We start from the raw sequence: 10156 nt of genomic DNA, 5'->3' as shown, positions 1-10156 counted from the left end.
TCCTGGACAAAGACCAAGAGGCAGTTGTTGGAATGGAGCAAGGGTACGCTGCCTGATTTAAAGTCAAAGTGCATTGGAATTGTATCCTTTCGCCATACTTATTCAATCTGCATGCTGAGCAAATACACGAAACGACTATATGAAGAAGAATGGGACATCAGTATTGGAAGAAGATTCATTAACAACTTGTGTTATGCAGATGATGTAACCTTGTCTGCTGAAAGTGAAGAGGACTTGAAGCACTTACTGATGAAGATCAAAGACCACAGCTTTCAGTATGGATTAACTTCAATGTAAAGAAAACAAAAATCCTCACAACTGGACCAATAAGCAACATCATGATAAACGGAGGAAAGATAGAGGTTGTTGAGGATTTCATTTTACTTGGATCCACAATTAAAGCCCATGGAAGCTGCAGCAAGAAACCAAATGAGGGAGAGAGCACAAGAGCTACATGCGCCCTGCACGTAGCTCCCAGCTGCCTTCCACAGTAGCTGCAGCAGGATCCAGCGCCACAGGTGGTGAGTTTCAGGCTGGGCTGGGAGGCTGAGAAGATGCCGCAGTCCACCTCCCGAAAGATCACCATTCTGGGCTACTAGTCTGTAGGGAAATCCTTATTGAGGATTAAATTTGTTGAAGGCCAGTTTGTTCATTCCTATGATCCAACCATAAAAGACACTTTTGCAAAACTGATCACAGGAAATATCATCAACTGGTGAACACAGCTGGGCAGGATGAATATTCCATCTTTTCCTCAGACATACTCTATAGATATTAAGGGTTATATTCTTGCAGACTCTGTTACATCAATCAAAAGTTTTAAGTGCCCCAAGTTATCCATAGCAAATTGTTGGATCTGGTGGGGAAAGTTTAAATATCTATTATGCTGGTGGGAAATAAAAAAGACCTACATATAGAAAGGGTGATCAATTATGAAGAAAGGAAATTTTAGCAGAATCTTGGAATGCAGCTTTTTTGGAATCTTCTGCTAAAGAAAATCAGGCTGCTGTGGATGTTTTTAGAAAGATAATTTTACAGGCAGAAAAAATTCACAAGACAGCTTCACAAGGAATATCTTGGAATAGATTCTACCTGAAGAAGCAATCTGCCCATTTTCATTTAAGACAAACTATGCTTCTTTTCCCTTCTATTAACCTGAAAGGTATCATTCGGGTCACAGTTTTCCCTTGCCCCCACATTTAGATTATGTTAAACTCTGACTCTGTCCAAGTGAGTTCACTTCCATTTTCAAATTTGAAGCACTCGTATTTTCAATTTATATATTGTATTTCTTAATAATATTTTGACCAAGAATATTACCGGCATTAATTTTTCAGGGTATTTATTTGTTTAAAATAATTTAATCATCAAAATACCTATTGTTACACTATTCTAAACTAAGCTTGATATATCAGAATTTAATTTCATTTTGTTAAATGTGTACTTGTAAGTAAATTAGCTGTAAACCTTTAAAAAAAAAAAGAAATCAAATGACAAATTGCGTTGAGCAAATATGTTGCAGGAGATCACTTTAACGTGTTAAAAAGCAAATACATCACTTTGAAGATGCACCTGACCAAGCCATGGTATTTTCAATCTTCACATATATGTGAAAGTTGAACAATGAATAAGGAAGATCAAAGAGTTGACACTTTCAAATTATGGTGTTGGTAAAGAATATTGAACATGCCATGGACTTCCAGAATTTTTTTTTTTTTTGGAAGAAGCATAGCCAGAATGCTCCTTGGAAGTGAGGATGGCAAGGTTTCCTCTCCTGTACTTTGAGCATGTTATCAGGAGGGACACGTCCCTGGAGAAGGACATCATGCTTGATAAAGTAGAGGGTCAGTGAAAAAGGGAAAGGCTCCCAGTGAAATGGATTGACACGGTGGCTGCAACAATTGTCTGTCTCAAAAATAGGAATGATTGTGAGGATGGCACAGGGTGGGACAGTGTTTCATTCTGTTGTACCTAGGGTTGCCATGAGTCAGAACTGACTTGAAGGTACCTAACGACAACAAATTAGTCTAAACTCACTGTGTCCAATATTTCTCCTCCTATTCTTTTCAGAACTCCCAACCATTCCACAGATATTTTTTTGAAGTTTATTAATAACATCCTTGTTGCTAAGTACAGTGGTGAATTCTAAGTTCTTGAAGTATTTATCAGTAGTATTTTACACAGCTGATCACTTCTTTACCCTGTTGTTGTTGTTCTCAGCTCTGACTCATAGTGACCCTATGCACAACAGAATAAACACTGCCCTGTGCTGCACCATCCTCACAATCGTTATTAGGCTTGAACCCATTGTTGCAGCCACTGTGTCCATCCACCTTGTTGACGGTCTCCCTTTTGTCACTGACCCTCTATTTTACCAAGCATGATGTTCCTCTCCACGGACTGGTGGTTCCTCCTGATAACATGTCCAAAGTACATGAGACACGTCTCATCATCCTTACTTCTGAGGAGCTTTCTGGTTGTACTTCTTCCAAGACAGATTTGTTCGTTCTTTTGACAGTCCATAGTATATTCACATAGTATATTCAATATTCTTTGCCAACACCGTAATTCAAAGGTGTCAGTGGTCTTCCTTATTCATTGTCAGGTTTTCACATGCATATGAGGTGATTGAAAACACCATGGCTTGGATCAGGTACACCTTAGACTTAAAGGTAACATCTTTGCTTTTTAACACTTTAAAAAGGTCTTTTGCAGCAAATTTGCTCAATGCAATACATCTTTTGATTTCTCGAGTGCTGCTTTTATGAGTGTTGATTGTGGATCTGATTAAAATGAAATCCTTGACAACTTCAATCTTTACTCTGTTTATCATGATATTGCTTATTGCTTCAGTTGTGAGAAATTTGTTTTAAGTTGAGGTGTAATCCATACTGAAGGCTGTGGTCTTTGACCTTCATCAGTAAGTGCTTCAAACCCTCTTCGCTTTCAGTAAGCAAGGTTGTATCATCTGCATAATGCAGGGTGTTAATGAGTCCTCCTCCAATCCTGATGCCACGTTCTTCTTCATATAGTCCAGCTTTTCAGATTATTTGTCCAGCATACAGACTGAATAGGAATAGTGAAAAAATACAACTCTGATACACACCTTTCCTGACCTTAAACCACGCAGTATCCTTTTGTTCTGTTTATGTACAGGCCCCTCATATAATTAAGTGTTCTGGATTTCCTGTTCTTTGCAATGTCTTCCATAATTTGTTACGATCCTTATAGTTGAATTCCTTTGCATAGTCAATAAACCACAAGTGAACAATTTTCTGGTATCCTCTGCTTTTAGCCAGGATCCATCATCTGACATTAGCTATGATATAGCTGGCTCTGCATCCTCTTCTGAATCTGGCTTTAATTTCTGGCAGTTTCCTGTAGATATACTGCTGTAGCCCTAGGAACACTGTATTTGTTTCCAGAAAACTATACTTTACTTGTTTCTATCTAATTCACTGGTCCTTCCCGGTTGTCTTAGGCCGGGTTCCCTAGAGAAAAAAAAATCAACAAAGCATATAAATATATAGAGAGATTTATATCAAGGAAATGGTTCACGTGGTTGCAGAGGCTGGAACGCCCCAAGTCCATGGGCCAGGACAGAGGTATCTCCTGATGCATGTAACCACAGGGGTTGGCGAACCCAAGATCAGCAGGTCGTAAAGCAGGGCTCTTTTCATAGGCTGTGAAGATTGATGAATCCCAAAAATTGGCAGGCAAGTTGCTAGCTCAAGTCACAAGAACTTGAGGAGAGACAAACAGGAGTCAGCTACAGGATCCAGAAGGAGCAAAATCCCACAAGCCTTGAAAGAATATCCACTTATATACAATGCAGGCCACAAGTGCAAGGAAATCCCCTTTCAACTGTTTGTCTCCTCACAGCAGATCCTATCATGGAGGTGATTACATAATATCAAATCTCATCATGGATCTGATCACACCATCATATGACTATCAAACCACTGAGAATCATGGTCCAGCCAAGTTGACACACAACCTTACCCACCACACCAGTATTCTTGTTTGTTTGTTCTCATCCTCTTGGATGGTTATTATTGGAGTATCTGTGGGCTTAGTCTTCTCTAACTCCACTCACTTTCTGGCTGAAATCATCCAATTTCATACTGTCTGTACACTTATGCTGATGGTTCCCAAATATATGTCTCTCACCCAGCCAACTGCATCTACAGACTCACATGCTCAACAACTCATTAATGGTCAATTTATTCAACAAAATTGTTCTCTACTTGAATGAATAACAGCCTTCCCAAATTTAACATGCCTGAAACCAAATACCTGATCCAGCCTTATTCTAAAACCTATTTCTCCCATGGTCATATTACACTCAGTGTATGATAATTCTAACATTCCTTCAGACAAAGCTTGGACTTATCTTTGGGTGCCCTCTTTCTTTTACACTCCGCATGCAATTAGCCAGCAAAACCTGTGATCTCCGTCTTCAAAATATATCTAAAAACAAATCCCTTTTCATCACTACAACTCTGGTCCAAGATGCCATCATCACCTACTGCGTGTTCCACTGAGAATAAAATTCAAAGCACTTACAATGAAAGCAGGCCCTATTCAATCTGAAGCTCTCTCACTTTTCTATCTTTGATTACTCTTTTCTGTGCTGTTATAAAAACATTCCTGCAATCTTCTACACCATGGCTTTTGTACTTGATATTTCCTCTGCCTGTAACCAGGGTAACTTCATGGGCATGTGACCAGTGCAGTCCCACAAGACCCCACACTCGGTTGGGGCACCATCTTTGGGGTTTATTGCTTTGTGGCTATGGTCTTGGCATTATTAATAATTTTATCTTCGAATGTGTGATTTATAAGTAAAGTCTGATCAGAACATGAAGTATATGTCAGGGACTTGGAGCCTTGGCTCACACAGTCCTGCCTCCTGGAAACTCTCATCTCCCTGGGGTGATGGGCTCTTGATCATGCATTTCTCTGCCCCCTATCAGAAACCGCTGCCACCTTCTACCCCTCGTGTAAACCTGCAGGGTTAGAGTTGGGCACGTGCACTGCATCCAAATTAATGAGACTGAGCCCCAGGCACTTGTGAGTGTCTGCACTGACCCAGAAAGTATCCTCATCCTTGTGGATTTCAACATTAAATAACAAATAAAAATACCGTGACAGATTGATAGAAAGCCCATGAAAGAAAAGGTGAAGCTTTTTTTACTGCTTTTCAACAAGGAAACTTCCACTTTCATTTTGCACTGTACCCAACAAATTATGTACTCAACCCTGCCTATAGCATTACAATTCCAGAAATCCGCATACGTAACTCACTGACTTCAATTATTTTATCAAAAAAGGTCTTTCATTGAGGCTTTTTAATGTCCATGCTTTTGAGAATCAAATTTCCCTTCAAACACATACCTTCTGCTCCAGGACTCAAATATTCCATTGTTTTTTTCTTCAAAGCATTTAACCTTTTATAACACAGTTATTTTATTTTTATTTATTATTATTATTTATCTGTTGTCCTCCATCACAATATAAGGCCTGTGAGTTCAGGGTTTAGTTGGTAATATTAGTTTGAAAAAAAAAAAAAAATCACATGTTCATGGAACTTGACTACCCTATTTTCATAGGGTAGCTTTGTAATTGTGGTCTCTGCATTTACCCAGTAAGAATACTATCAATTGTGATGAGAGCATACACAGATACAAAACATAGAGAATTAAGTCCAGCTTATCTTGATACATAGCAGTACAGGTGGAGAGTAGACCTGCTTCCTCCACCCCCCAATCAAGTAGAAAAGAAGCTGTCTCTTTTTTTTTTCTGGAATATTGCAACAATATTAAAAGGATAGATTATTTATTACAGGAAAAATAAATACATCCTAATTATCTAAATTTAAGATGTATATGAATTGACTCAACGGCAACGGGTTTTTACATATTTATATATGTGTGCCTGTGTGTGTGTGTTTTACTCACACTTTAGAGGAAATTTTTTTTTTATTTATGTCTTTTTTAATAACTTGTGCTATTGCTATTTAAATGATATTCTTTCTGGGATTTTTAATTCTGCTGGGATAATGGAGACTTAAGAGAGACAAGAGTGGATGAAAACAAAAGTTACTTAATTATAATGGTGTCATGAGAGTGATAATGAACAAAATTACAGACCGATGCACCATGCTATAAATTATCTGGTATATTTTATATGGCATTGTATGACCTTTTTTCTTAGATTTTACTAACTCTTTAATGTCAATATTTTAATTGAAAATTAAAATCATAATTGAAGTTTCTTTCATAAAATTTAATAACAGAGGCAAAGGAAGTTGCAGTGGTTTTAGAGAACTATAAAAGGCAGCAGTACAAATAGAGACGTTCAAAAGTTTTGACCAAAATTATCTTGGTAAGTGATCACAAACATGAAAACAGAGAAAATTGCAATAGGAAAAGAGAAGCCCACTTTATCGAACACATACTATGTGTCAGGTACTTGAAGTATGTCAATGAATAAAACAGAACAAAGATCCCAGCTTCAGATATCACACAGTGAACTGAAAAAGGTGAAAGTGATTACCAGAAGAAAGTAACATTTGGATGGATAGTAAAAAAAAAAAAAACTAAAAACACAGTATATGCATGGCTACAGTACACGAAGTTCCCAGGCTTCGAAAGTCTGACTTACCTACAACCCCTAATTTTGAACCAACCCCCATAAAACCTATTAAAAATTTGAGGTATATACAATGATTCGTAATAACAAACGTGTGCTAATTTGTGGCGTGCATCAAAACATTATTATCATTATTACTATATTATTATGTTAAAGATGTTTTAGTGTATCTGAAAGTGTTTCTTTAATATTTTATGCATAAAAAGGTACACTATATACTATATACTAAGACACACGTTTGACTGACATTAGATATGAACTGCTCTTAATTGTTCCGATTTACATACAAATTCGACTTGAAGACAGACTCAGGAATGGGTCTTGTTCATAATCCAGGGACCGCCTGTACCGGAAATCTGCTGAACAAAACAAATTACCCAACACTTTCAGAATGACTCACTGCCTTAGGGAAATACAAAACAGAACACAAAGAAGAGGGGAAAAAAATCCCTGAAAACTGCTATCATAAGAACTATGAGAAAAATGATACTAAAAAAGAGAAACAGTAAAAACATTGTAATAGAATCAATCCTAAGCAGCAAACAAATTAGATTTCCCAAGAAGCTAGGCAGGAAAATCAAATGGTGAGTAGGAAAATGATGGGCCAAGATCAATCAACTATTTTATGCGTCAGGTCTCCCTCTATTTCCAGAATAATTGCCTTTAAATGACTAAAGTGGTATAAACAAAACCAAATTTAACTAAAGAATACACACACACACATACATATACACACATATGTATTACAGCCACTGAAAAAAACTTGACTGTGAGTCGGAATGGGCTTGATGGCAATGGGTTTTTGGTTTTGGTTTCTGCATGACAACCTTAGTGTCCCAAAGAATTTTGCAAAATAGTAATAATTTCATAAATAATTTCTTTGAAAGCCATATGTTAATGCATATATAAGGCATATGATTTTTCATAGAATAATTTATGTCACCTCAAAAATGTAGTTGTCTTTCCAAAAACAGTAGTTGTTTTAAAAATTAATTATAGGGTGTATATTGACATGTTTCTGTTTTCACTTTTATGGTTCTATGTATTATAGAGTTACAGATATTATTTTTAATTTAGATTTACATTTAACTGAACCTGGTTGCAATAAAAGGAGCCCTGGTGGTGCAGTGGTTACATGCTCAGCTGCTAACCCAAAGGTCAGTGGTTCACACCCACCAGCCACTCCAAGGGAGAAAGATGGGGTAATCTACTTCTACAAAGATTTACAGCCTTTGAAACCAGATGGGACAGTTCTATTCTACCCTATACGATCCCTATGAGTCAGAACTGGCATGTGCAAGTAAGGTATCTGTTATTTATTTACTTATCTATTTATCTATGTATCTATCTATCATCTATCTACCTATCATCCATCAATCTATCTGTCTATCTATCTATCATCTATTTAATTTTGTTGTTCTTGAGAATAAACACAGCAAAACTGAAAAAAAAAAAAAAAAAAAACCCTGCGGCCATAAAGTTGATTCCGACTCGTAGCGACCCTAAAGGCAGAGTAGAACTGCCCCATAGGGTTTCCAAGGAGCACCTGGTGGGTTCCAACTGCCGGCCTTTTGGTTAGCAGCCATAGCTGAGTACCTGGTGGGTTCATACCACCAACTGAGTGCTTAACCACTGTGCCACAAGGGCTCTTGTAGCAGGACTTACTACTTCCTCAAGATGAGGAAATCAAGGATCAGGGAAGCTAATCATCCTATACACATTTGTAAAGCTACTAAGTGTACAATTGGGGTTTTATGCCAAAGAATTCAAATAGGAAATTTAGTTTTTTTTTTTTAATTTTTGCCAAAAATTTCTTCTTTCAAATTAAATTTTATACAGAAGCATAATATATAAAGTAGATACAACTGACATATTAAACTAGAAAGGAAGACATAGAAGAACCATAGGTGGCACAAAACGATTTGCACTCAACTACAAAGATGTCACCCTGAGGACAAAAGTGAGCCTGACTTGAGCCATGGCATTTTAAAATGCCTCATATACATGTGAAAGCAGGACAATGAATAAAGAAGATCAAGGAAGAATTACTGCACTTAAATTATGGTGCTGACAAAGAATATTGAATACACTGTGGACTGCCAGAAGAGCAAACAAATCTGTCTTTGAAGAAGTAGAGCCAGAATGCTTCTTAGAAGGGAAGATGGTGAGACTTCGTCTTACGTACTTTGGACATGTTATCAGGAGGGACCAGTCTCTGGAGAAGAGCATCATGCTTGATAAAGTAGAGGGTCAGCAAAAAAGAGGAAGACCCTCAATGCGATGGATTGACACAGTGGCTGCAACAATGGTTTCAAACATACCAAGTTTGTGAGGATTGCTCAGAACCTGACACTGTTTCATTCTGTTGTACATAGATGCAGTATGAGTCAGAACTGGCTCGATGGCACCCAACAACGACTACAGCTAACCTAAAGATTGGTGATGTGAACTCATCCAGGAGTATCATGAAATACAGGTCTTATGGTCTACCTCCATTGAGATTACAGCCAAGAAAACTCTATGGAGTAGTCCTACTTTGTAACTCTTGGGGTAGCCATGAATTGGAACTGACTTGACTGCAACTAACAACAACAGGAATAAAATGGGGCCTACGTAAGGGGATATAAAAACACCTGCCCTGAAGTATACCCCAATTACAAATATTCAAAAAAAAAAAAAAAAACCTAAGAATATTTTTTACCAAGTCCATTTTTAAGCATATTTTCCTTTGTCCTATATGTGTGCTTTTCACAAAATTGTTCTTATGGGAAAAAAAAAAAAAGTGATAACTAAAAACAAACAAAATGATACACACTATTTTTAAGCCTACTGTGAGACTTGGGTAGGTAGTAAAACAAGTGCAGCAAAAAAGCCACCATGCTGCATTTCAACATCGAATGAGACTTTCCTAAAACTGTAGCTGAGAATATAACTAGGGATCCTGTGTTCTATTTATTTCGTTAGCAGATAAGTAAATATTGTATCTTTTATTTCAAAAACAAATACAAAAAAATAATAAAAGAAACAAATTCGATATGCTAGAAGTTTAATAAAAACTGATATAAACTGCAAGAATCTACTAAAAAAAAATTAGATGTGAGGGGGAGAAAAATCTAAAGCTTTCAAATTCAGTTGAGACTAAATGTAATTATGACTTTCATCCTGAATTAAAACAAAAAGGAAAAATGATGTGTCTTTAGCTTTCCTTAGATGTAAAAAATAACAAAACCAAACCTGGTGGTTGAAAAGAAATAACTTCCTTTCTTTAGAAATAGTTTGTAAACAGAGTTTATGAATTTTCTTTCAATGACACATCAAAACCAGAAAGAAGATGATTGTTTTCCATAGATTTTTATTAAAGAAAGATATTTCTGACATGTCCATTTATACTTATCATAAAAACAAATTAGATTGGTAAATTTTATTTTTATAATGTCATTACTTTGGGATGACAGAGATTTTATTCAGCTACACACCGTCAGTTTGCCATAAAGTGGGGGCT

The 10156-nt window shown here is 36.8% G+C and overlaps 1 pseudogene; it reads left to right on the top strand.

The window, feature by feature from the left end:
- Positions 1–554: 554 nt before the first annotated feature.
- On the top strand, positions 555–1203 carry LOC126076753 (GTP-binding protein Rheb-like; annotated as a pseudogene).
- The last annotated feature ends 8953 nt before the right edge of the window (positions 1204–10156 follow it).

The sequence above is a fragment of the Elephas maximus genome, chromosome 5 (genome assembly GCF_024166365.1).
Source record: "Elephas maximus indicus isolate mEleMax1 chromosome 5, mEleMax1 primary haplotype, whole genome shotgun sequence".
Classification (NCBI taxonomy): Eukaryota; Metazoa; Chordata; class Mammalia; order Proboscidea; family Elephantidae; genus Elephas; species Elephas maximus.
The sequence above is the reverse complement of the archived record's forward strand: the minus strand, read 5'-3'. Positions and strand labels throughout refer to the sequence as shown.